This window comes from Ambystoma mexicanum, chromosome 3q (assembly GCF_040938575.1).
Source record: "Ambystoma mexicanum isolate Mex_15411 chromosome 3q, UKY_AmexF1_1, whole genome shotgun sequence".
Lineage (NCBI taxonomy): Eukaryota > Metazoa > Chordata > Amphibia > Caudata > Ambystomatidae > Ambystoma > Ambystoma mexicanum.
Genome location: NC_090926.1, coordinates 587,662,839 through 587,687,464, shown reverse-complemented (window position 1 = coordinate 587,687,464; position 24,626 = coordinate 587,662,839). Strand labels below are relative to the sequence as shown.

Genomic DNA, 24,626 nt, shown 5'->3' with positions numbered 1-24,626 from the left:
ACTCCACCAACCTCACTACTACCTCACTTAATGCAAATGTATATGCATATGACTAAATACTGTAGTTGTTAAAACATAGTGTACGAATAAGGTGCTCAGACTGGATATAATCGAAACACATCCAGCAAAGTTGAAATGTATATTTTCAAGTGATTCAAACAAATATTATAAAGTGTTCAAATGATTGTGATGTTTTCACCTCTAAAAGCCGGCAACACATGAGGAAGATACCTTTGTGAATATGTGCAAGGCCATTCTCCCTCCCACCCTGCGAAGACTGCCAAACATGAGAGCAGAGGCCCGCGCCGCGCTGCTCCACCTCCCCCAACTAGACTGGAGCCGCTTCAAAGATTTGTAGCCCCCTCTGCAGCACCCAAGGCCACGGCCCGCCACCTGCATTATTTACAGCAGAGCAGTAAACCTCTGCCTGAATACACACTTTCAAAGGCGCCCCCTCGTAAACCCCACAACCCACCGGATCATCTTAGACTTATGGCCCTGTGCAATCAGGACACCCAATACTGTGGCAACACACAGCGGCACATTCATAACAACATCTAACAAGAACAGGAAGGCATGTACCGCCCGTCCCATGCCCTGAAGCTTAGCCCCTCAACCCATGGACATGGTCACCAGGACACTGGTAACCATGCCCTGACGAATGACCATCAGACCCCTCACAAGGTGCATTCCTCCTGTGTTGCATTAACCTGTAGAATAAACTATTGAAAGATTTACTAAAGAAGATAATATTGCAATGACTGAATGACTGCGGTGTGCATGGCATAGGGCAAACAAGTCAGGAAAATACATTCATCTCTGACACTGGCCACAATGGCACAACACCGCCCAGATGAACTCAGCTGACCTGCCAGGCCCAGCCCAACCCAACCCACGCGGCTGACCAGTGACGTCCTCCAGCCAAGGCCAACCACATCGCAGCAGCACCTATAGTCATCGCCACCCAATCCCATCGAACTTGTGCCCCCTATAGTATGTAGGTTCTGATGACGTTTTTTGTAAATATATACGCCTGTCTTTGCTATTGTCAGACAGAGCACTCTCGGAGTTTGCAGAGTTCTTTGCATGCCCTATTCTGATTGATAAACTCCCACTTAAGCTCACCCGCACTCTGTCTTGGCTTTATTCCCGACTTGGGAGAGTCCTTCATTGTCTCTCATTGCGGGGAGGATCGTGCTGGCTGTGGACGCTTGCCTTCACATTGGATAGCAAGGGGCACTTCATAAGGACCGTGATTGGACTCCCTTAAAGCAGGTTTGCTTTCCTCCACTCCTGTGTGGCATTTTGTCTATAAAGTAGGGGGCCTCTCACCCCTTCTTTGAGTCACGTTTGGACCATCCAGGACTTCAGTCATTTGGACCTTATGGGAGAATTGATCTTTCCAAAGCCCTCAGGGTTTGGGGTGAAAGAGTGCTGCAAGGCAGAGGAAGGCTCTGCCCCCTACCCACTCCCAGGGCACCTTGAGGGTGCATCCTGCTGAGAACCCAAGCCTACCTCTCCACTTGCAATCCTCCCTAGAGTGGGAGAGCTGACACTCACCTTGTCCTAGAGCCCCCCTGCAGCAGATTTCACAGCAGAGCCAGAACAGTCAGAATCCCTGCTTTCATCACATCTAGCAGGATTCAAATTATGTTCACTGCACTCTAACAAAAGCAACCCACCTGTGCTGCTTTTGGCACTCTCTCGAAACTTCGAACAACCGCTGTTTTGCATTCATTGAACAGGCTCGCTGCATCTCACCTAGTAGAGTACATCACCTGTTCGGCTTCAACAACCAGTTTACTGCTGACCCACTGCCTCTTCAAACATTGCATCAGACCACCGGGATCATAGCTTTGTTTCCACCAGAATAGACTCGAACCAGCATCACGTCACTAGTCGACCCGAAACAGCAGTTACCAGCCACTCGACCAAACTGACCCTGGTGAGCCATCCACACTGCATTGCTCGAATGCTGCATCCAAACCGCATCGAGCAGCAAGGCATAAAATAAGCAGCGTCGCATTGCTATTTGCTGTGCAATTCTGTAGGTTTGCTAATCAAATGAACACTTGTGCAGCAAAGTTAGCTATTTAAGTTGCCCTCTTCAATGAAACCAAAGCTCACCCTGCATTCCTCTCTTGCAGTCAGTGCTCTCCTCACCCTGCTTTCTCTGTTCACATCAGTGCTAATGGAGGGAAAGTGCAGCAGTAATCCTCTCCTCCACTCAAGTGCCAAATGCATGTGTAGGAGTGCTAGGCAAGAGTTTCTTTTTCAAATAATTGCAAACCAGAAGTAATCGGGATGATCCTTTTTAAGCTTTTTTTATCTTGTCTGGCACCGACAAGTATGCGTGAACTTTATATCTTTTAAAAGGAAAGTCATGCAATTCCATTCCTAAAATGTAAGTTGTTAAATAATACATCATTACAGTATTGAAACTGTAAAACCATGCATCACCTCCATGCTTTACAGTAAAGCTTAGGTTAGTGTATCAGAATTTCAAGGTATCAACTTTCATTTTGTTGGGGAAGATGCATCATGTTGACTAGTGAACATTTAAAAATGTACATTATCACATGATCAAATGCTTTTGATGGCAAACTTAGTTCTGTAACCTGCAGGTTGCATACATCTTGCAACTGGTGCTCAACCCATACGCCTTGACATTCTATATTATCACCCCGTTGCTTTATAGCAGGTACCCTGAAAGTGAGATGACCACAAACTACAATATTCCACCTAGTTTGGCCAGTTCTCTGCCTGCTACGCAATCCACTCTGCTTAGTTCTTCCTTTCCTCTTTCATAATAAATCTACAAAGCAAACTAAATGTGTATGCAAAGTAGTGATCAAGTTACATCCAATCTGTACATCTAAAGATCTACTGCAGTACCAAACACTGTAGTTAGCCTCTAGAGCTCCCTTTGCTTTTTGATTGTATTACATATTAACACCTGCAGTAGATAGCTGGTCAAACTGTTTTGAAAGCCTTTTTTATCATATCTATTTATTTATGTCCATTCATGTAGCTGACCTTTTACATTTTACAGACACTCAGCTATGGCTTGTAAAGTCGTTTCGCCCATTCAAACAATCAAGTAGGTTTTATGAAGGGAGAGTAGCATTCACAAGAGAGGTTTGAAACTTTTATTTCACATCTACTTTGTTTGCAGTAAACATGAAATACAAGTTTCTGTGCATGGCTGGCCTCTGGGTGGCAGCAGTGTGCCACGCATAAAGTGGGTTTGAAGTGACATAAACCATTTTACAGAAACCACATTTTAAATGTGTTGCCTCAATGCTATGGGTCAAATGTATTTCTCTTATATTGAATGGGTAAACTAAGTTACCCGACCTGAAGGCCTAGCTGAAGTCTAACGAATTTGCAGGGCTGGCCTCCGTTCACAAATTTCAGCGGTACGCAAAACTGCTGTATTGTTGCTCATTTCATGTCTTGGGTACAAATAACTTCTGGTGACATTAACAATATTAGTACAAAATTGCTAATCAAATAGGTCTGTTTGCTAATAAAAACATTTTAATTAGAAAACACTGCTAATCAATTTTTGAAAACTAATTTATGCCTTGGAGCACTCATTTCGATTCCATGCCAGCTCATCGCTTGACCCAGTATGAGTCGCCACAACCGAACCTGGGTCGAGCTGCATCTACAGCACCTTGAAGCCTGGTTTGACACCGTCAAACCGCCCAGTATCGGAATCAGGTACTTCCCTGTCCCCATAGTACACCCTAGCGACTGGTTAACACCTTTTTGCACCTTTTGTCAGCATGGCAAAGCCTTTTGAACACACCGTTTCATTTCTTACCCTTTTTCCTCCGTGAAAACATATTCAGATGCTTATACATTTCTGTTCTGGATCGTCAGTCTTCTTTTACAGGGCTGAATTTCTGATAGCATTTTCTCAATAGTTAAGTGTATGATTGATTTGTTTAATTAAAAGGATATATTTTTACAGAACCTTGACTGGACATTAGTTTACTCTGGAAATGTTGTACTATTGCTGTTTGGGTTGCTACTGGCTCAGATTCACATCCCTTCTGAGAGTATAGCCTTCCCTTTGCCCACGTTAAAACAAAATGAGAAGGAGGTATAGCTCTTAGCTGTGCCAGTTTTAACTTTACAATTGGGATCTGCATTGGTTTGTAGAAGTTTGGGGGATCAGTAGGGTGTTTAGCCGCTACTCATCCATGTTCATTTCATGACACTTTTGGTAATGCTCTTTCTGATGGGCACGTTCATTCCTCCTACAGATTCCTCATTTTCTGAAATATCCCCCTGAGACAGGTAGATCCAGAAAATGTTCTATTAGCCACCGGCTCAGCCATTGTGCTGTGTCACTGACTCCATTGTCCAGAGAACATCATAGGCATAAATGATAGGAGTTGCTGTTGCCATTTTCCTCAGTTCAGCCTAATTTTCCCCCAGAAAGGCACGCAGCGGCAGACAAAAAGAGGGAACAATCTCAATCACAGCCGTAATTGGATTAATGCAATTTAGAGGGGATGACAGGAGGGCGATGAGTAATCTGGAGAGGAATTAACGTGTCCACTAGAAAAAACATTACAGAAGTTAAGCAACTTCTTTTCCTAATGGACATATCCCTCCCACAGATTCCTCATCTTTTAAAAGACTCCCAAAGCAATATTCCCGAGATGGAAGTGAGAGGAATGAATCAGACTGAAGGAATAGATTTTGAAGCAAGGATTCTCCCATGAGACATCTTTGTTACCCAAGGAATGGAGCAGGGAATGCTTACAGAGGAGTAAATAGATGCCCAAGTATATTCCGGACAGATTTCCAAAACTGAAGCCAACTTTGCAAAACTAACGTGGACCCCACGCTTTTTGAATGGGCATGGATGTCTTCAGGTACTTCCTGGTTGCTGGTCAATAAAAAGTTGTGATCCAAAGAATGACCCATCTTGATAGTTCTCTTTTCCACATGTATTCCCTTTTTTGGGTCCAGGGATCGCCACAAATATTTGGTCCTCCCCTTGCCTGAATTCCTTTATTCTAGAGGGAGAAAATGTCACTCTTCTTGGGGTTCAGCCTATTGAGTCCCACTTCTGTTTTACAAGGATGAGGTGCAGGAATAAATGTGGGTAAATGTACATTTTGCAACAGGTGCAATTCTGCGATTCCTTTAGGCAAAAAAGGTTTGTCCCACAGTTACTTTATCCTTGAAAACGGAAGAAAAGGGGTGGAGCACGAAAGAGCTTGCACCCCAGAAACATTACACTGAGAAAGTATATACCAGAAAAGCAACTTTTTTAATCCAAGAGTATTAGATGACAAATATACATGGGCTCAAACGGAGCAGCCATTAAGTATGTTAAGACCAGTTAAGTTCCAGGACGGGACCTCAAATGGTTTAGAGAGAAACAAATTAATAAGTCCCTTTACAAATTGGAAAACCTTGGGCAATGGAAAATCGGATCCTTGTTCAGTAATCCTTTTGAAAATCAAGAGGGCCACCAGACAGCCATTAACATTCAAGCGTGGCTTAGCCAAATAAATTGTAAACACCAAAACTATACCAGTAAAGCACAACAACGGGTTGAACTCTCTGTACCGGAACCAACTAATAACATTTCACCAGCGACAAGCGTAGAAAGACTTGGTGGATGGGTGCCTCGCAGACAGCATCACAACTCCTTTGAAAGATCCCAAAACTTGTATCCCAACCTCTCAATAAATCAGACATGAAGGTTCAGATTTTGACATTGGAATGTAGCACCCTGCCAAATGATGGAGTTGGGTCAGTAGATCTTCCAGTAAGTATAAAGCAGCATGTCTAGGATAACAAGTCGTCTGTGCCCAGTCGTGAGCGATCAAGATCGTGGTTGTTCTGCTGCAACTCCCTCAGTAACAAAGGAATCGGCAGAAACAAAGGGAAGGCATACACCAGATTGTACTCCCAGGGAATCACCAGTGCATTGTCCATAGTGTCCCAGTCCAGAAACTGACAGGAGCAAAAGGTCTTGCACATGTTGATGGGGGGTGTTGACCACATGGAGAACACATCATCTACAATCTCCCCATTCGGCTCACACTTAATCCCCCCCACCCAGCCACTGATGACCCCACTCAGAACATCCACCTGAATGTTCAGACTGCCAGTGAGGTGAGACACCAAAACTGGCACCTCTTTCTGGATTGCCCAAAATCACAGGAGCATTGCCACCCTGCACTGTTTGAGCAACCCCATGCCGCCCATCCTGTTGATGTAGTGCGTGGCGGTGTTAACCTTGAGGACATGGGCAGTCAAACCTCTAATTGATGGCAAGACGCTTTGCAATACCACAAACTGCGCTTGAGTCCCAGTAGGTTTAGGTGGAACGACTTCTATGGGCCTTCGCACAGACCATTCACTGACAACTTCTGCAGATGAGTGCCCCATCCCCTCAAGGATGCATCCGTGACCTAGGTGAAGCCGGTGCTCTACAATCAACAAAAAGTGGCAAGATATGTGCGGAGAAAGAGTAACGTTATTCAATGATGAAAAGTATGCATCGAAAGGGAGATTTACTAACTACACTGAAAGTGTGCATAAACTAAAATAATGTCATGAGACTTCAATTACTTCAACAACATCTTAATGGTTATGGAATTTTCAACATAATCATGGTTGACCAGTTTCTGCAGCCTGCAGTTGGAACAAGTTACTTACCTGTAACTGTTGTTCTCCAGCATGGGTCTGGCATGGATTCACATGCTCATGAATATTCCCCGTCGTCAGGCTGGGAATCCTCGGTAAAGAAAAAACCAGTATCAGTTTCGTTTCTGATCTGTCTTTCGTAGTAATAACCAATCACTGGTCTCTGCGTCATACTGACCACAGCCAATGACTGCCCTCTACCTAAGCACCGCCTCTGGCAGCCATCTTCAGATTTGGAAGCACGTGAAGTGGCAGTATGACCAAGTGAAGAGCCGCAGAGGGGTAGGCGGGAGGGTTCGCATGTGAATCCATGCCAGACCCATGCTGGAGAACAACAGTTACAGGTAAGTAACTTGTGCCTTCTCCAGCATGGGGTCTGGCATGGATTCACATGCTCATGAATAAAGAATACATAGCAGTACACACATGCACAACCACGGGAGGTGGCAAAGGCTCAACATTAAGCATTGCATCAAACTCAACATTAAGCATCTTACCTCCTCACCAGGCTCACCTCAGGCGAACAGGTTGCGCAGCACTGCTTGGCCGACCCTGGACTCCTCCCTGGAATCCCGATCAACGCAGTAGAACTTCGTGAAGGTGTGCGTCGACCTCCACGTAGCAGCCCTGCATATGTCCAGCAGGGGCACACCAGAAAGGAACGCCGTGGTAGCTGCGATCGCTCTGGTGGAATGGGCTCTCGGACGGCCAGGCAGCGGTCGGTTTGCCAACCGATGACAGTACATGATACAGCCGGAGAGCCATCTGGAAATGGAAGCCTTCGAGAGAGCCTTCCCCCGATTGACAGGTCCAAAGTTCACAAAGAGTTGTGACGTCTTCCGAAAACACTTTGTGCGGTCCACGTAGAACTTCAGCGCTCTAGCCACATCCAGCGAGTGCAAAGTCCTCTCAGCCGGCGACGAAGGCGACGGGAAGAATACAGGCAACACCAAGGGTTCGTTGAGATGGAAGTCCGACGGTACCTTGGGCATGAAGGAGGGGTGCGTCCTGAGCACTACCCTCGTGTCGTGAAAAGTGAAGTACGGGGCCTTGCAGGAAAGGGCCTGGATCTCTCCCACCCGTCGTGCGGAGGTGATGGCCAAAAGAAACGCTGTTTTCCACGACAGAAACTTCAACGGGGCCGAGTGCAGAGGCTCGAACGGAGGTCCCATGAGCTTGGTCAGCACCACGTTGAGCTCCCACGCCGGGGCCGGAGCCTTCACCGGTGGGAACGATCTGAACAGTCCCTTCATGAACTCTTTCACCAGACGATGAGACCACAAGGACGTCCGCCCCGTGGTTCTGGTGTATCGGGAGATCGCAGCAAGATGAATCTTGAAGGACGCGTGTGCCAGTCCAGCTTTGGCAAGCGTCAGCAGGTACGGCAGAACTTGGGGAGCCGTAATCTGTAGAGGGTTAATCTACTGTGCGTGGCACCAGACAGAGAACCTCTTCCATTTGTGTCCGTAGCATTTAAGAGTCGAGGACGCCCTGGCCTTTGCAAGAACCTCTCTGCAGTCGGCCGGTATGTCGTATCCTCCAAACTCTAGCGCTGCAGGAGCCAGGCCTGCAAGTTCAGCGATTTCGGGTCGTGGTGGAGGATGGCGCCTCCTTCCCTGGAGAGCAGATCCGCGTCCACCGGCAGCTTGATTGGCGGGGACGCTGACAAGTCCAGAAGGTCCGGGAACCATATCTGCCTCGGCCACGCAGGTGCGACGAGGATCATCCTGCACCGTGACCTCTTGAGCTGGTTGACGAGCCGGATTAGCAGTGGCAAAGGAGGGAACGCGTAGAGGAACAGGCCCTCCCAGGGGAACGAGAAAGCATCGCCCATGCTCCTCGCCTGGGGAAACCTGCTGGCGAACCTCCGGCACTTGGAGTTCGTCGCCGTCGCGAACAGGTCGATCTGGGGTGTGCCCCACCGTCGGAAGAGGCGATCCACTAGATCCTGACGTAGTTCCCACTCGTGGCACGAGCGCAGCTTCCTGCTGAGTGAGTCGGCGATGGTGTTTTTTATCCCTGCCAGATGAAACGGCACCAGAAACATCCCTTGGGCGACTGCCCAATGCCACAGGTCCTGCGCCTCCTTGGACAGTGCTGGGGACCTGGTTCCGCCCTGTTTCCTGATGTAAAACATGGTGGTGGTGTTGTCGGTGAAGATCCTCACCACCTTGCCCTTGAGGGACGGAAGGAAGGACCTGAGGGCCCAAAACACTGCACGGAGCTCCAGGACGTTGATATGTAAGGATTTCTCCGTCGGGAGCCAAAGGCCTCTTGCGTGCAGATTTTCGGTGTGCGCTCCCCACCCTTCCAGGGAGGTATCCGTGGTCACTGTCTCCTGGTGGGCTGGGGTCTGGAAGTCCATGCCTGCCGTCAGATGCGCGCGGGTGCCCCACCACCGGATCGCTCGTCGGAAACTCTCGTAGAGTGTGATCCTTTCCTCGAAGCTGCCCGTCGTTTGGATCCAGCGCGTGTCCAGGAACTCCTGCAACGGGCGCATCCGGAGCCTGCACATGGGAATGAGGTAGATGCAGGAAGACATCATTCCGAGGAGGGACTTGATGGACCTCACCTTGGCCGCGTCGGCCACCAACATCCGCTGCACCTTGCCCAGAATGGTCCTGGTCCTCTCCTCCGACGGGGAGGCCAGAAGGGACACTATGTTGAGCCTCGCTCCCAGAAACAGAGCGTCTTGCGCGGGCACCAGGTGGGATTTGGCGTAGTTCACGGAGAATCCCAGGTCCGTGAGAAGTTGGACGGTCCTTGCCGTGTGAACCACGGCGAGCTCCCTTGTCTTGGCTCGGATGAGCCAGTCGTCCAGGTAAGGGTAGACGTGGATCCCTTTGCGGCGCAGCTGAGCCGCCACCGGTGCGAGGCACTTGGTGAACACCCTGGGTGCCGACCGTAGACCGAAGGGGAGGGCTTTGAACTGGTAATGACGCCCTTGGACCACAAACCTGAGGAATTTTCGGTGCCCCTTCAAGATGGGAATACGGAAGTAGGCATCCTCCAAATCCAACGACGACAGGAAGTCTCCTTCCTCCAGCTGACCCAGGACGTGCTGGAGGGTGACCATCCGGAACTTTTGCGCCTTGATGAACTTGTTCAGACGTCACAGGTCCAGGATGGGGCGCCATCCCCCCGTCTTCTTCTTCACGAGGAAGTATCTCGAGTAGACTCCGGAGCCCCGAAGTCTCTTTGGGACGCGTTCAATGGCACCCTTCTTGAGCATCGCCTTCACCTCCAGGAGAAGTTGAGGGACGTGAAGTACTTTCCTGGCCACGGGGGGGACGCGCGGACACTTTCTTTGAAACTCGAGCGCGTGGCCCCGGGCCAAGGCGTCCAGCACCCAACGGTCGGTGGAGATGGACTCCCACACGCTGACGAAGCTCGCCAGCCGGCCTCCCACCGGGGTGCTTCGGTGGGGGCCCGACCCCCCGGCCGGTTCAATCCTGCTTCGACGAGGCTTTAGCGCCTTGTCCTTGGCGACGACGGCGGGGTCCGCCAGACTTGCCTCGTCCTCTGTAGGCCTCCTGAGACGACGAGCGGGCTGCTTGACGGTAGGAGGAGAAACCGCCGCTGGAACCTTTGGAGGTGCCCTTGCCTCCGCTGCTCCGAAAGGGCCTCCGTCGTTGTTGCAGAACTCCAAGGGCCCGGGCCGTCTCGGTGTCCGCTTTAATGGCCTGAAGGGAATCGTCCACCGTTTTCCCAAACAGGTTGTTCCCATCGAAGGGCATGTCCAGGACTCTGGTCTGAACGTCTTGACGGAAGTCCGTAGCCTTGAGCCATCCACGCCGCCGAAGGCAAACGCCGTTGCCCAACTGGCGGAACCCAGTGTCGGCGATGTCCGTCGCAACGGTAATGGCGTGGTCCGAAGCCACCTCACCTTCCTGCAGGATCTCCAGGGCCTCTGCCCTCTTGTCGTCTGGCAAGAAGTCCAGCAGGGGAGCCAGTTTGTACCAGAGCTCCCTGTCGTATCGGGCCACGATAGCCAAGGCGTTGGCAGCTTTAATCGTCGTCGCTGCAGACGAGATGACTCTGCGTCCCATAGCGTCCAATTTCTTTCCCTCGCCGTCCGGTGGGGAAGTCGATGTGGAGGCCGCACCCCCCCCCGCTTTTTTCCTGGCCGCCGCGGAGACGACGGAGTCCGCCGGGGTAGGCGGCTGCGCCCGGAGGCACAGGGGGGCCGTGTCCGGGACCCGGTACTTTTTCTCGTACCGGTCTCTTCTAGCTGGCGTTGTGGAAGGGTTCTTGAGGAGGGTGAGGCCCTCATCCCAAATGTCGTCCAATAGAGGCACCGCGAGGACCGTCTTCCTCTTGGCCTCGCGCCGCTGATAAAGGAAACCTTCCTTCTTCTTCTCCTCAGGGCAGAGTTGGAAAAGCTCGGATGCCCTGGCGATCATAGAGTGGAACGATCCAATCTCGTCGGGCGGAGAAGCCCTGGTGGGAGGCGACGACGGTACATCCTCGTCGTAAACCTCGTCGTCCGTACCCGTCGCTGCCGTGTCCGTCCCCGTATCATCCCCTCGGGTGGACGGGGAGGAGGGCTGGAAGGGGCGCGACGGCTGAAAAGGAGGTGGAGGGTGGATCCTTCTTCTCTTGGTAGGGGGAACACCAGAAGGTCCCGGTTCTGGGTCCCCCGACGGGAGAGGTTCCGTCGGCAACGGTAGTCTCGTCCTTATCTCTGAGCATAAGGACTGTATAGCCAACAAAATGGCCGCCGAGTTGTCTCGCGGCGCTGGCAGAGGGGAATCCGACGGGCGATCAGGGGCCCCGTTGGTACCCTCGACGATGTCGTCGTCCCCTGCGTCGGGATCCATCCCAACGGGCCGGTCTTCTTCCACGCCGAGGCCGTGGCTTAAGACCTCGACCAGCTCCTCCTCCGAGGTTGAGGCTGAATCTACGACGACGCCCTGCCCCCCCCTTTTTCTTCCCCACGGGGGATTTCACGGGGGTCCTATCGATGGGCACAAAAGAGGACTCCCTCCGAGGTGGCAGGGAGACTCTGAGCCCCGAGGTCGCCACCACTGGTGTAGCCTCCACAGGCTGAGCCAGGGCCGCCGCGACAGTTTCGATAGAGGGCTTGGCCGGATGGATTAAGGCCTTCACCACCTTAGGTGCGCTCACCGCCTTATCCTTGAGGGGGGGACACTGCCTCGCTCCCCCTCCGCCTTCGAGCTCGACCGGGGCCTCTCCAGGAGCTTCGCCGGGTGCTCGGCCTTCCTCTTACCCGACCCAGAGCGTTGGCTCGTGGTTGATGGTGCCGGGGAGGGTGCACCCTGCCTGGCGCCCATAGAGCCCGACCGTTCGGCGCTCCCGGTGCCAGCGGACTCGCGGTGCTTGGCCTTATGTTGGACCCCCGTCGCCGGGGCGTCCTCAAAGGTCTTAGAAGACCGCTCGGATTTCTTCCTCTTCTTCTCGCCGGACGGGCTCTTCCCTTCTAGCCAGTTGGCGAGACGTTGATGGCGGTCCTTCATGGTCCGCTCCGACATGTTGCCGCAAAACGCACAGTTCTTCTCCACGTGCGTCTTGTCCTCATGTAGGCAGTAAAGACAAAAAGAGTGTTCGTCCTCCTTGAAGACGTTCTGCAGCTGGCATCCAGGGCAGACCCTGAACAGCTTTCCGGGCGTCGAGCTTCCCTTCTCCTGGGCCATGACCGGGCCTGAGAAACTTCTGGAGTCCTCCAAAAGCGTAGCTCGACGAAATCTTCACCCTTGAGGGGCGCAGACGAATCCGAAACGGGTCCCCGTTGATCGGATGGAGAGTCGGTGGAGCTTGAGGCTCTTTTGACCGAAAAAACGAAGTTGTTGAGAAAAAACGTGAAAAAATAGCACTAACGCTCGAGAGCAATAGCACGAGGATCCCAACACATGAACGTGCGGTAAAAATCTGAAGATGGCTGCCAGAGGCGGTGCTTAGGTAGAGGGCAGTCATTGGCTGTGGTCAGTATGACGCAGAGACCAGTGATTGGTTATTACTACGAAAGACAGATCAGAAACGAAACTGATACTGGTTTTTTCTTTACCGAGGATTCCCAGCCTGACGACGGGGAATATTCATGAGCATGTGAATCCATGCCAGACCCCATGCTGGAGAAACATGCATCCTCAGAACAAAGTGGTGATCTCCTTTATGTTGAAATCAATCCATAGCACTGTATTTACATTAAGCATATGTGAATTTTAAAGAACAATGAAATAAATGTCTCACTCTACGACTTCCTCAGCTATTTCTTCTAAGACTAGAAATTTCGGAGGAGGAAGAGACAAAATAGGGATGTGTGAGAGGCAATTGACAAGGAGGCAGGCAGTAACCTTGCTTTAATATCTGTAGGACCCATCTGCCGATCATAATCTGCTGCCATGCCTTCTTTTAGAGCCAAATCCTGCACCCCCCGTAAAAAGACTAGTGACTTGGTAAAACAACTTTAGTGTTATGTTTTTTGCTACTTTGGAGCATAGATTTTCTCAAAGTTTCCCATTCCACCAAAGTGAAAGATGAGGTGAGAAATTGCTAAATTCAGGTGTCTACCCTTTTTTGTTTTTCGGAGTGGTTTCATCTCAAGCAGTGCCGCCTATGTTTTCGCAAAGACAAGGAATGTTGAAGAGGGAATGAAGAAACACTGCTAGACTGGTGATATATATGTTTTCTTTCTTTCGTCCCTTTTCTCAGATCTTGAATTATGGCCTGAAGGTGTGCTTGGCGCGGGAGCCTTTTTGGGTGTTTTGCTGGAAGACATCACGGTAGTCATTTTAGCGGAGACCATGTAAAGTTTGGACATGTGCTCCTTCACCTTACGTCTTCCAGTTTAACAGGATCTGCACTCCTCCAGGTTACCTGGGAGCTAAAGAAATGTTTCAGAGTACACTGCATCAGGGAAATATTTCAGAAGATAAGAAATCTGTAGCAGGAATGTGTCCATTAGAAAGGTTGGGTCAATGGTTAATTAGAGATGTAGCTGAACATCAATAAAAAACCTCATTTGAAGAGTCATGTAGGATGGTAGTCTTACAATCATCTGACTGGCTACTACACTGAAGGGTAATAGACACACTGAGAAAATCAATACATATGTTAACTCCTAAATTGTAAACTGACATACTGGGAAGAGTCTGTGGATGTCCCAGATGAACAGTATCGCTGTGTAATTCCAATATACACCCTCTGAATTCCTAACAATTGGACTAGATCCTCTGCAATGGCATATATTGGGCAGAGGAACTTAACAGTCAGATAGAAGAGGTGGATTTTATAGCTTACTGGGATTTAATGTTGCAAATATACATATCACACCTGGGGTGTTAAGAGGCTAACATCGGTGTGTTAGCACACACCTACAGCCCACGAATGGTCAAAATATTTTGGGCATAGAATAAGGTGCATACACTGAGCACAGCAATCTAAAAGAACACACTAAGTGTAAACTGCTGGCGTCCTCAGCTTTCTGGCTCTTTTGGAAGGCCAAAAGAGTGATACATACAGTATTATTCTCAGCCAGAATAATTATTATTATGGACTGGAAATCTGATTGCGGCCCATTAAAATGTTGCATCTTTGTATGGTTGAGAGGAATGGTCTCCAAACAGCTTTCAACACACTAGAGATCATAGTAAAAGTTGGTATAGTGGTGCAAGCTCGGACTGTTGAGAGGTACATACCTAGATCACTTTTTCCAGGAGAACGTGCAGCTACGTGCCATGCCACCGGGCGTCTTTCAACACTATTGAGAAAAGGATAATATTTTTGCATAAACTACTGAACGTAATACATAACATCACAAGGCAGCAGGTACATCACAGCTATAAATATCACACCGCAACAAACATTGATGTGGAGATGCTATAGTGAATAATCAGAAGTTCAAACGTGCAATCACACACACGATTGTAAGTTTCTCTGATATGTTGTCTGCCACCCATTGACTGACTAAACTCAAATACTAAGGCATTAAAGAGGTGATCCAAATCCCTAATGTGAGGCTATGTTACTGACCCAATTCTATAGCGAGTCAACACCCATGTATAACAGTGAGGTACCTAGAAAGTTTGTGAGATGGACCCATTCTCTTTGCTCACAGCATCGTCTAGATTTTAGGAATTATCTTACAGAAACTTTTTAAAAGAGAAGGCAACCTCATTCAGGCAAGAGAGGTGCCAATATTGTACAATCCCTTGCAGAATTTAGCAGGGTCTCGGATGAAAGCTCATCAATGAATAAGGTTGCTCTCATTAATAAAAGTACATTTTCCATAAACCCTCGACACACTCCATATGTTTCAGTTAAATGCCATGACATTGAATTGCAGCAGCTTCCCTTAACCTACAAGAGAAGAAAAAAATAATAAGAGGGGTAACTGACAAGCACCTCAGATTTTGCCCTTTTAAAAATTGTAAGTAAGCATCAAAAAGGTCATAAGAGGAAAGGTTAACAATATGTTGCCCAGGCAGGAAGAGAGCACATATAGAAAATGACAGACAATGTGGGTTTAAATAGACCAGTCTAAGAAAAGACTTTAGATAATCATGAAGTCTCCTGTGCTTATAAACTTTGTGGTGAACCAGAAGGAGGACTCTGACTATGTTGGGTCATTGTTAAGAGATTTATTAAAAATAAAAAGCAAAAATGCCCATCTAGCCCTATTTCTACGAGGGAAGTTCCCTGCCTAGCAAAACCAAAACTAAGGGTGCACGTCAAATCCTAATCACTAACTGGCCCTACCACTTTAGAAAAACACCTAACAAAAAAGGAAAAGGGGAGGCTGTAAAATAGCCTTGGTGTCGCCTCCAGCCTGGCCCATCTTGGAGTAGGCTTGCTCGCCGTCTCAAAGTTTCTTTTATAAACGGCACAGTTTCCACAATCTTCAGATACAGTACTCTTTAGTTTGAAGCACTGCCTTAGGATATGTTTCTGTTTTGTCCCTGGTCTATGTCCCACTTTCTTCACCCCTTGAAGCTGTTCACATCTGTGCACTAATGTACAAGCACCCATCAGGGGAATGCCTCCACCGTCTGTAAATGTGTAATTAATTGCAAGTCGTTTCCTTCCAAACGGACATCTGGGTTCTTCAAACAAATATAAAGCACAACTGTAACAGTTAAGAGCCAATAGAGGAGCATAAAAAGCAATCCATTACCTGTATCTTATAATTACAAGGCAAGAACCTCACTTGAGCAAGCCATCCCTAAAAAGTAGGTAAACATTTCAATGTTTCAGAAGAGGGAAAGAAGTCCAACGTTTCCCTGCACAAGTGTTGCCAAAGCCAACAGGTGATTAGCAAATGTCTTTTAAAAACACTTGCTGAATAAATAAGCCAAGCTTTGTTAGCTCATTCCACCATGCCAGGTGTTACCTGGGGAGTGGCGAGTTAGGAGAATACAAGGCTAGAACTCCACCAACAACAGCAAACTAAGGGTAGTGCTATGGTCTGGCCGTTGCACCCATACAATTCCTATGGGATGATGGGGCACTTAAAGTAGTCAGTACACTCTCACCCCTTACTCCACTTTCCTAGGTGACTACCCGTACAGCACTCAATAACAAGGGACACTTAATTCAGTTGTTGGCTGCATCAATGGGGGTCCAGTGGAGGATGTACGTTGTAATATCGAGACGCGAAAGATCGAATTACAAAATTGCGAACCCCACTTGTTTGCATTATGTAACTTGATCTTTGGGGGGAGGGGGAGGTCATTGTCCCCCGCCAGGGAAGTAATGAATGCGGTGGACACCCCCGCAACCCCCGAAGCCCATAATACTGAACAAGGGGAGTGGGAGATACACCTGTTCCCCCTGCTCAGAATTTTTGAGATTCTGTCTTTTTAACCAGGCCGAATGCACACTAATTGTGCATTCGGTCTTTTAAATAAGTTATTTTCGTCCAATACCCCAGTGGACCCTAGTACAGTAGACGAAGCTGGTTTCAGGCTTTAGTCGGTATCGTATCATGCTTGGTGTGAATGCAGGTTCTAGGGAATGCATGAATGAATGTTGATGTGTCTGAGAGAATGTTTGGTTGTGAGTGCAGGAATGCCTGTCGTGAAGGTTCCTATGTATGTCAGTTGGAGAGGCCCAGCCTGGGTGGTGGGTCCCAGTGGTTCATGTTTACCATCTTAATGTAACTGGAATAAAGCTTACGTGAGGAACCTACCCAAGATGACTAAGGAGCTTTAATCATTACACTGGTGACGGGTTTCAAGGAAAGGAAAATAACCTATGTGGAAAAGAGAAGATATGAGGTGACCAGTCCCCTGTGGGGGGGTGCAGACAAGGAAAGGAACCCCCCACACAAGTAAGTTCCATCACCCAGGGCGAAGAGAGAAGAAGAGGGTAGATTTTCAAGTTACAGTGGGTCACCCATGGGCCAAGAGAAAGGGGGAGCCGCAGCTTCAGGTCTCCCCCGGGAGAAGAAAAGAGGGAGCTGCAGCCTTATGGTACACCTGAGTGACAGGGGGAACTGCAGCCTTATGGTATCCTAGAAAAAAAAAGAGGGAGATCTGCAGTACGCTCCAACTAATGAGCCTGAGCACTGTTACAAGGGAAGCTGGTGGAACTAAAGTGCAAGAGAAGTCCCACAGTGTCAGTGCAAAGTGATGATTAAGAGGATAATCAAATGCTGCAAAAAAGCCAGGAGGACCAGCAACACTTCAAGAGTCTGCTTGTGTGCAGCCCTGCACATGGACTGAACATCGCAGTCCCAGCCACTTATGGTGTGAGATGAGCAGGCTGGTTGGGCGGTTGCAACAGGGAAGTTCTGATGGCTACTGCAATGATGGGAATAATGATGACGTCAGGGCTGTGCTGAGTAGAATGGCGATAGTTTGGAACTCCAAGCAGCACACTACATGTAGAAATCAAACAGGCCGGTCAGTTGCCTCATTGGAATATGGACGGGAAGCCCAGCATAGCATTCGAGGAAAGCACTTCTGCGTGAAGGTGCGTTCTGATAAATATGTTATGTTCGTTGGAAAGCCAGACACTGAGGGTTATGAAGGAGTCACCAGGGCGATGTTGTGATTGGAGATGGCAGGCTAATGCTCTCCATGACTGCAGCAGCTTAACGAGAGGGTTGATTTCCTGCTAATTTATGGTGAAGTTTTGTTTGTTGTGATAAAACGATTGGCTGGCGACGTGCTAGTAGGACTGCCGAGGTTCAGTGAGGTCCTGTCTGCAGAACATTTTTTTGTGGCAAAGTACTGTTTTACTCTAAGCCTAGCTAAAAGTAGCTGGGCTACCGTGCACAGGCCCCGACGTGAGGATGTAAAAGAAAATGAGGGGAAAGCTACGGCGGTTTTGAATTTTTTTTTCTTTTTTCCTTCTCTTCGAGCATTGTTGGTGAAGCAGGTGGTAGTGTTTTAGAAGAAGAAGGACATGTGGTGTGCGCTACACGCATTGCACATCGCCCAATCTATATTCTTTATAGATGCACAATCTGTATCCTTTGTAAAACAGGTGTTTTATGAGGTAATGTTATCTGTATTTTGTTAACCAGTATGAGGAGTTTCAAATGTTTTGTTGCTGGATCTCACCGGGACAGTTCGGGTATGATATATCCCTGTGGATGGGTAATATAGTAACAAGTGCTTGATATAGTGGAATGGATAATGCTGGTAATGAGTGCCATGCACAGAGTGTCATGTGTCTGGTAGTGATTTTAGCTTAATAGTTACACTGATGGGGTGAGAGGTGAGTGGCACTGTAGTGCGAGTGAGTTAGTTTAACACTTTTGAGGAATTTTAGCTCTAGGTTACTGGGAGCGACATGGATTTGTATAGTGGTTGCCGCAACATGGACTTTTAGGTGTTGGCGCAGCATGGACTTTTAGGTTTCTAGTCCCACAGTGTCTACTATGATGATACTAATGTAAGCAACTGATATGGATAAGGTTAGATTTTATGTGAAAATACTCCTAGGGACTAACGTGTTTTGAGAATTTGCAGGTTAGAGTTGATCACAGCTATGGGCATTTAGGATGTGATTCTTATCTCGTTAAAAGTAGGGTATACAGACCCATTTAGTAGAAATGTGTCAGTGGGAAGTATGGGTAGTTTGACCTGTCTAAGAGAGTCCAGGTCAACAGAAGTTTCCATTGGGATCTGTTAGGGCAATGGCAAAATGTTAAAGTGTCATTGTGCAAGCATAGTAGAGTGTGGTAAGGATATTTGAATGAGGTATGGCTCATGGCAACGCAGCGGCAACACAATTGTGTGGACAAGAGTGGTGTGGGATCTCTCCTTTGGGAGAGATCCCAATGGATTTTGGTCAAGGGATACTATGTAGACATGCCGAGTTAAAGTGAGGTGATAAATTAATCAGATGTGTCTGTGAATAAAGGGGGGACGCCTTCAGTTGACTAAGAGAAGTAGAGTATGGGTAGATGGAAGGGGGGTGCCTTCCGTAAGAATGTGTGGCTGCTGTTGGAGACACAGTCGGTATAAATTGGGGGGCGCACCCCCCCTATTCATGTGACTAAGTGAAACATAGTATGGGTAGATCGGGAGGACGCCTTCCGTACGGGCGAGTGGCTGCTGTTGGAGGCACAACCAGTATGTTCCGCCTTTGTTCCGAGTTTCATCTCTCACAAAAAAGATGCCTTGTGTGTGTGTGTTCCTTGTATGTTCCTTTTGTGGATTTGTGTCTGTGAGGGAGGTAGATGTGTTGTATTGAGCTTGGTGTGAATGCAGGTGCTAGGGAATGCATGAGAGAATGTTGATGTCTGTTTGTTTGTTTATTTGTATTGTGCGCCAAACCCAAAGGTATCTGGGCGCATTTACACAAGGCTGTGAGTTACAATAGTTACAGTTAAGTGAGTTACAAAGTTTACAATGAATGTGTGCATAGTAAGAATAGATAGTATATACATATACAATGGATAAAGTGATACAGGTGCAAAGTAGAATCAAATATCAGTCGGTGGCAGTGGTTACAGTGCCAAAGAGTCAATAGATACAGTTAACAACATATAGACAATCCAAGCATGTCAGAGGTCCTTGGCAACAAGCCAGTTTATGGTATTTCGCCTAAAGTGAGGGAAAGGTTGGTCTGCTCTCAAGGAAGGAGGGAGGGTGTTCCAGAGCTGCGCCGCCAGGACAGGGAAGCTGCTCCCCCGCCTTTTTTAGTTTTAATCTTGGGGTGACCAGACATAATGATTTAACTATCCTGGTAGGGCGTGAGGTAGATTTTTTAACAATTCTCTCCGAAAGGTAGAGTGGGGCAGCACCATTGAGGCACTTGTGGGTTAGGGAGGCAATTTTGAGCGTAATGTTGTCATTGATGGAGTCATTTTTTCCGTCTCCTTAGTTCCGATATGTGCTCCCTCTTGGGTATGCCAAGTGTTATGTTTGGTTGGTTGTGAGTGCAGGAATGCCTGTCGTGAAGGTTCCGATGTATGTCAGTTAGCGAGGCCCAACCTGGACGATGGGTCCCAGTGGTTCATGTTTACCATCTTAATGTAACTGGAATAAATCTTACTTGTGGAACCTACCCAAGATGACTAAAGAGCTTTAATCATTACAGTCTGGCTGTGAGGTGGTTCCAATTTCCGGTTCAGAGATGGTCCAACATGCTGCCACTTGGAGAGACCAGACACCTCAGAGCATCAGCCACAGCGACTTCCACAATGAGGATCGTCAGGCGAATTAGTGCAGCAAGGTAAGCCTGGTCAAGGATCAGCAAGTCAGACTCATGGCAGCGGCAAAAAACAGGCACAAGGAAGGCCCCTCTTTGCGATTGAGAGCAGCAGCAGCAATGTTGCTGGATAGATGTTGACAATCTACAGAGTCTCAAGCTCAAGCTAAGGAAGGTGACTATAAAAGGAACGGGCCGATCGGTGAATGGTCAGTCTCCAGGTTGCTCCAGGGATACTGCCGAAGTTCACTAATGGCAGAGAGGCAATGCATTCCCTGGTCACAGAGAGGCAGAAGACACAGTTGGATGGATTGGACAATGTGGTTTTGCAGCAATGTTCTCGCCTTCGAACTCTTGGTCCCAAAGGGAGACCTACAGAACAGCTGCAGAGCTACTCTTGTCTAAAATCCAGGCTGAGGGTTACACCAGCCCAATAATGTCAAGGATCTGCACCATTCCAGCATTCCAGCAAAGGCTTTCCAATCATGGACAGCCACAAACTCCTCACCTGCCCAGCATCAGCAGCTTCCATAAAAGGATGTGTATTGGGGCCACATAGCCCCCAACCAAGTTCTGACCAGTTCAGTGACATAATGGCACTTGAGTCCAGGTTGGACTCAGAAAAAGTGCTTGCCTTTATATGGAGTTTTGTGAACTGCAGGATGGACAAAAGACAAGGATTAAACTCCATGTAACAGCCATTGTAAATGTATGGGACTCAAAATGGCTTTATCCAGTAAACAAATGATGGTGCATGGGTTAGCACTGGAAAAAGATGTTCAATATGTTTTGCTTCTGCCAGCCTCCCCAAGGCACATCAGAAAAGACATCCAAATCTTCAGACAAAACAGACTGGGAGTTACAAAGTTTCCCTGGAGCACTTCACTGTAAGGTGGTCTGTGGGCAGTACAGCAGCTCAGAAAAACCTGACTGAAAGAAACAGGTCCCCTGCACGTGTAGCCTTATGCGTTCACCAGTGCCTTCAAAATAAATGAGCTGAGAAGTTAAGTGAAGCTATAAAATGCGTTACCTCAAAAGACAGGCGGGATAGGCAGATATACTGACCGCCCCACTGAAATCGAAGGTGGGAACATGCAAAAAGAACATTTTTCAAAACAGGTATTTTTTCTTCTGTTTGTGTTGCATATCCCATCTGCACTCCTTTTCAGTTATGACGTTTATGTGTGGCGTTTAAAAGAACACACCATTTCTACAGGGTTGAAATGTAAATCTGTATTCATTCTATTTGAGAAGTGCATGGTTGTAACTTCTCAACACTGCTGCACGCCACAAGCCTGCCCACTCCTGTGGCATGTGAATGTGAGACCTCAAAATGTGCGCTTGGCACTATACATTGGCGAGTGACTCTTGGTGAATAAGACATGGTGTGCCGAGTACACGTTGAGAACTGAAGGGGTGAGAGACTTATGACAAACTAGTAGCTTGCAACTTGAATTTTGTAACCCCAAGCAAGGGCATGCGCTGGGAGTGTGAGCGAGGGCAGGGAGCGAAATCCAGACCTGAAACAGAAGCACTTTGGGGCTCATGTGACATAGTGGCACAACCAGAGGCCAAGTCTACTATACTGGGTGAGAGTATCTTGTCCCACTTGCGTATTACAAATGTACTTCAGATTATCAATACTTTCTGCTGTGCATAGCTGGAATGTGACCCATCTGACTGTTCTACTTTAAGTGGTTACAGAGATATATAGCAGAACATGATTTGGCGATTTTCACAAATACACTTCAGCTCTTACAGAACAGCAAGAGGAATTTGCAGAATAAGGATAGACAGTAAGACCTTCATTGATAATAGAGGTTTACGAAGGATTATGTGCTAGTGTTCACCCTCAGAGGCCTGTATGGGGTCCTGGAGTTTAGTTTACATTTAAAGGAATGGGAACAGAGCAGTTGTGTTTGTGAATGCAAGAATTGAGCAGAAAAACGGATGATATGATCCAGACCAAGCTACCATATTATTCCAAGGAAATCAGAAAATGACCCGAGAAAGTTATGCAGGTTAACCTCATTTTTGCTATAAGTGAGCGGACAATGCATATGATCTTGTGCTGGTATCTGCTCAAATGGGCAAACCCCTTCCAGTCCTTTATTCAGCACAAATGGGAATACCATTTACCAGATTCTCAGTTGGCACCTTAAACTCAGGATCAAACGAAAATTATTTTGTCATCTTTCTCTCAAAACAGTTTATTTCTCTGTATTACCAAACTGGCCAATCGAGACACTTCTTGTGTTCACGTCTGCCACACTGCTGCTTCTACATGGAATGGGAAGTGAATTACATCCGTCAACAGTGGTCAAGAGGATGCTAAAAAAAATGAATAAAAAAAGAAAAACCTAGCGGTTCCCTACAACTAGAGTTCAGTGTCTGTCAAAATGCAGATCTTGTCGCAACTCTTGTAGATGTGGGTGTGAGGGAATGACAGGAGTGTCTACTAACCCCACCAACCTTTCCAACAACATTAAAAGGAATGTGGTCATTTATCCTTTGAATATTGTCCCACAAAGTTATATTTTGAACACTTACAGTATGTTTACATGCACCAGGTGAAAGGCCAGATAATCCTGCTTCAACCATTTTAAATTCTCTCTCCATGTGGATGATGTGGTGAACCTGCTCTATCACAGCTTTTACACAGAGATCGAAAGTGCTGGGAGCTATTCAGATCCGCATGGAGCCTGGACACACAACGTATATATACCAGGTGATACTTTCGACTCCACAAACCGACCACGGCCAAACACACCTATGTAAAATTAAAATCTGTGTATTTGGCAATGTGTGTACATGATCATTAAGACAAATCTAAAAGATATTTAAAGGATAGCAGGTCATATAAAATGGGCAAAATGTTATAGTTTGTATCTAATGTGGAAGTTAGATTTATGACCATGCGTGTATTGTCTCCTCCTGCTCTAGTGGTAGCTCCCGATTACTGTGTAATGCTGGCTACCCAGGAGGTGCGTTTAGTTCCTGCTGCATCAAAACTTTGTTTCAGTCCCTGCAATGGATGCATCGGGTCAGGCCCGTCTGCATCCACCGATTATTAGATTTACATTTAAATTAGAATTAGATTTCCAGGGCGGTGGTTTGTCTGGATTGGGACAGCACTGAAGCCTTCCTTATCAAGCGACTGGGTGAACAAGGCTCCTGACTGACTGTTCATAGTACCAATGCAACTTAAAACACTGGTCTTAATCAAGGAGCCATTTGTGAGGTTACTATGAGCACCTTACTGGCTTGCAAGATATCCGATTTTCTATTGGAACTACTTCATAATATTGTAAAAAAGACTCTAATCCGCTGCAGAGCAACCCCGATTTCTGGGCAAGGCGTGAGGTATTTTCTTATACTGTGTCAGAGAAAGTATTATGGCACGTGGTGAGAGAAGAATGTATTACAAGTGTTTACATAAGAGATACCCTTCCAATCTATCATGCACGTTGTGCGAGATTCTCCTCAGATTTGGAGCAAGAGGAAATCAATTCTGAGGAAGTAGGATGTTTGTGGTCAACAGGATTCACTTACAATCAATACTTTATTTCTTAAAACAAATTCAGACTTTGCAACTCAAACAACAAAATTGCAGCCATACACATCTTTAATATTAAAGGCTTCAAAAACATACTCAACTCACATCGAGTCTCGTGGATTTTAGAGAATACGTTCTAGTTCATAAAAATGTTTTCGGAACTTAGAATCCCATCAAGATCACAACACTAAAACCAGGAATATTACATACACCGAGTCAGATATGAAAATCATCCAAGAAAGAATTAACAATAATATTCATATACAAGGTGTGATTGTAGGCCATTAGAAATCAAACGTGTTATCTAAAAAGTTTCAATTTCTAACAAGTGAGCACATAATCAAAATGCATTTTCAAAATGGGACAAGTGCACTGTGCCACGGATAAATCCGGGACAGAGAGAAGAAGCTTTAAGGCTGATTGAACGTGCCTCACACTCCACACCCTCAACAATGGGAAAATAAGTCTCTTTCTCAAGGCAAGATATATGGGCAGAAGAACAAAAAATGATGTAGATAGTGCATGTTATACCCTGTGATACTATTATTCAGCAAAGAAAATGATGGTGCATGCGCAAAAAGCAGGTTTGTCCTAAAGCAGAGAAGAATTCTCCTTTTCCTCTGATTATTGAGCTTGTAAGCATAACTTGTGCGGGGAGTTATCGGAATTAAATTTTTATGATAGAATTGCACGCCTTGTTTTTGCAGTTCCATATCTCTCCTGATGTTTGCACGAAAAGAAATAAAATGCGTGCAAGCTCCCTTTT

The 24,626-nt window shown here is 47.2% G+C and overlaps 1 protein-coding gene across 3 annotated transcripts in view; it reads right to left on the bottom strand.

The window, feature by feature from the left end:
* Nucleotides 1-24,626, bottom strand: part of MRTFA (myocardin related transcription factor A) — a 614,269-nt gene that overhangs the window by 509,068 nt on the left and 80,575 nt on the right. For 2 of the 3 annotated variants that reach the window (XM_069654401.1, XM_069654404.1), the window contains exon 2: nucleotides 14,340-14,401. The exons of the other annotated variant lie outside the window; for it this stretch is intronic. The gene's annotated coding sequence lies outside the window, so the exon portion shown is untranslated. The remainder of the gene's footprint in view (nucleotides 1-14,339; nucleotides 14,402-24,626) is intronic. 3 annotated transcript variants of the gene reach the window in all.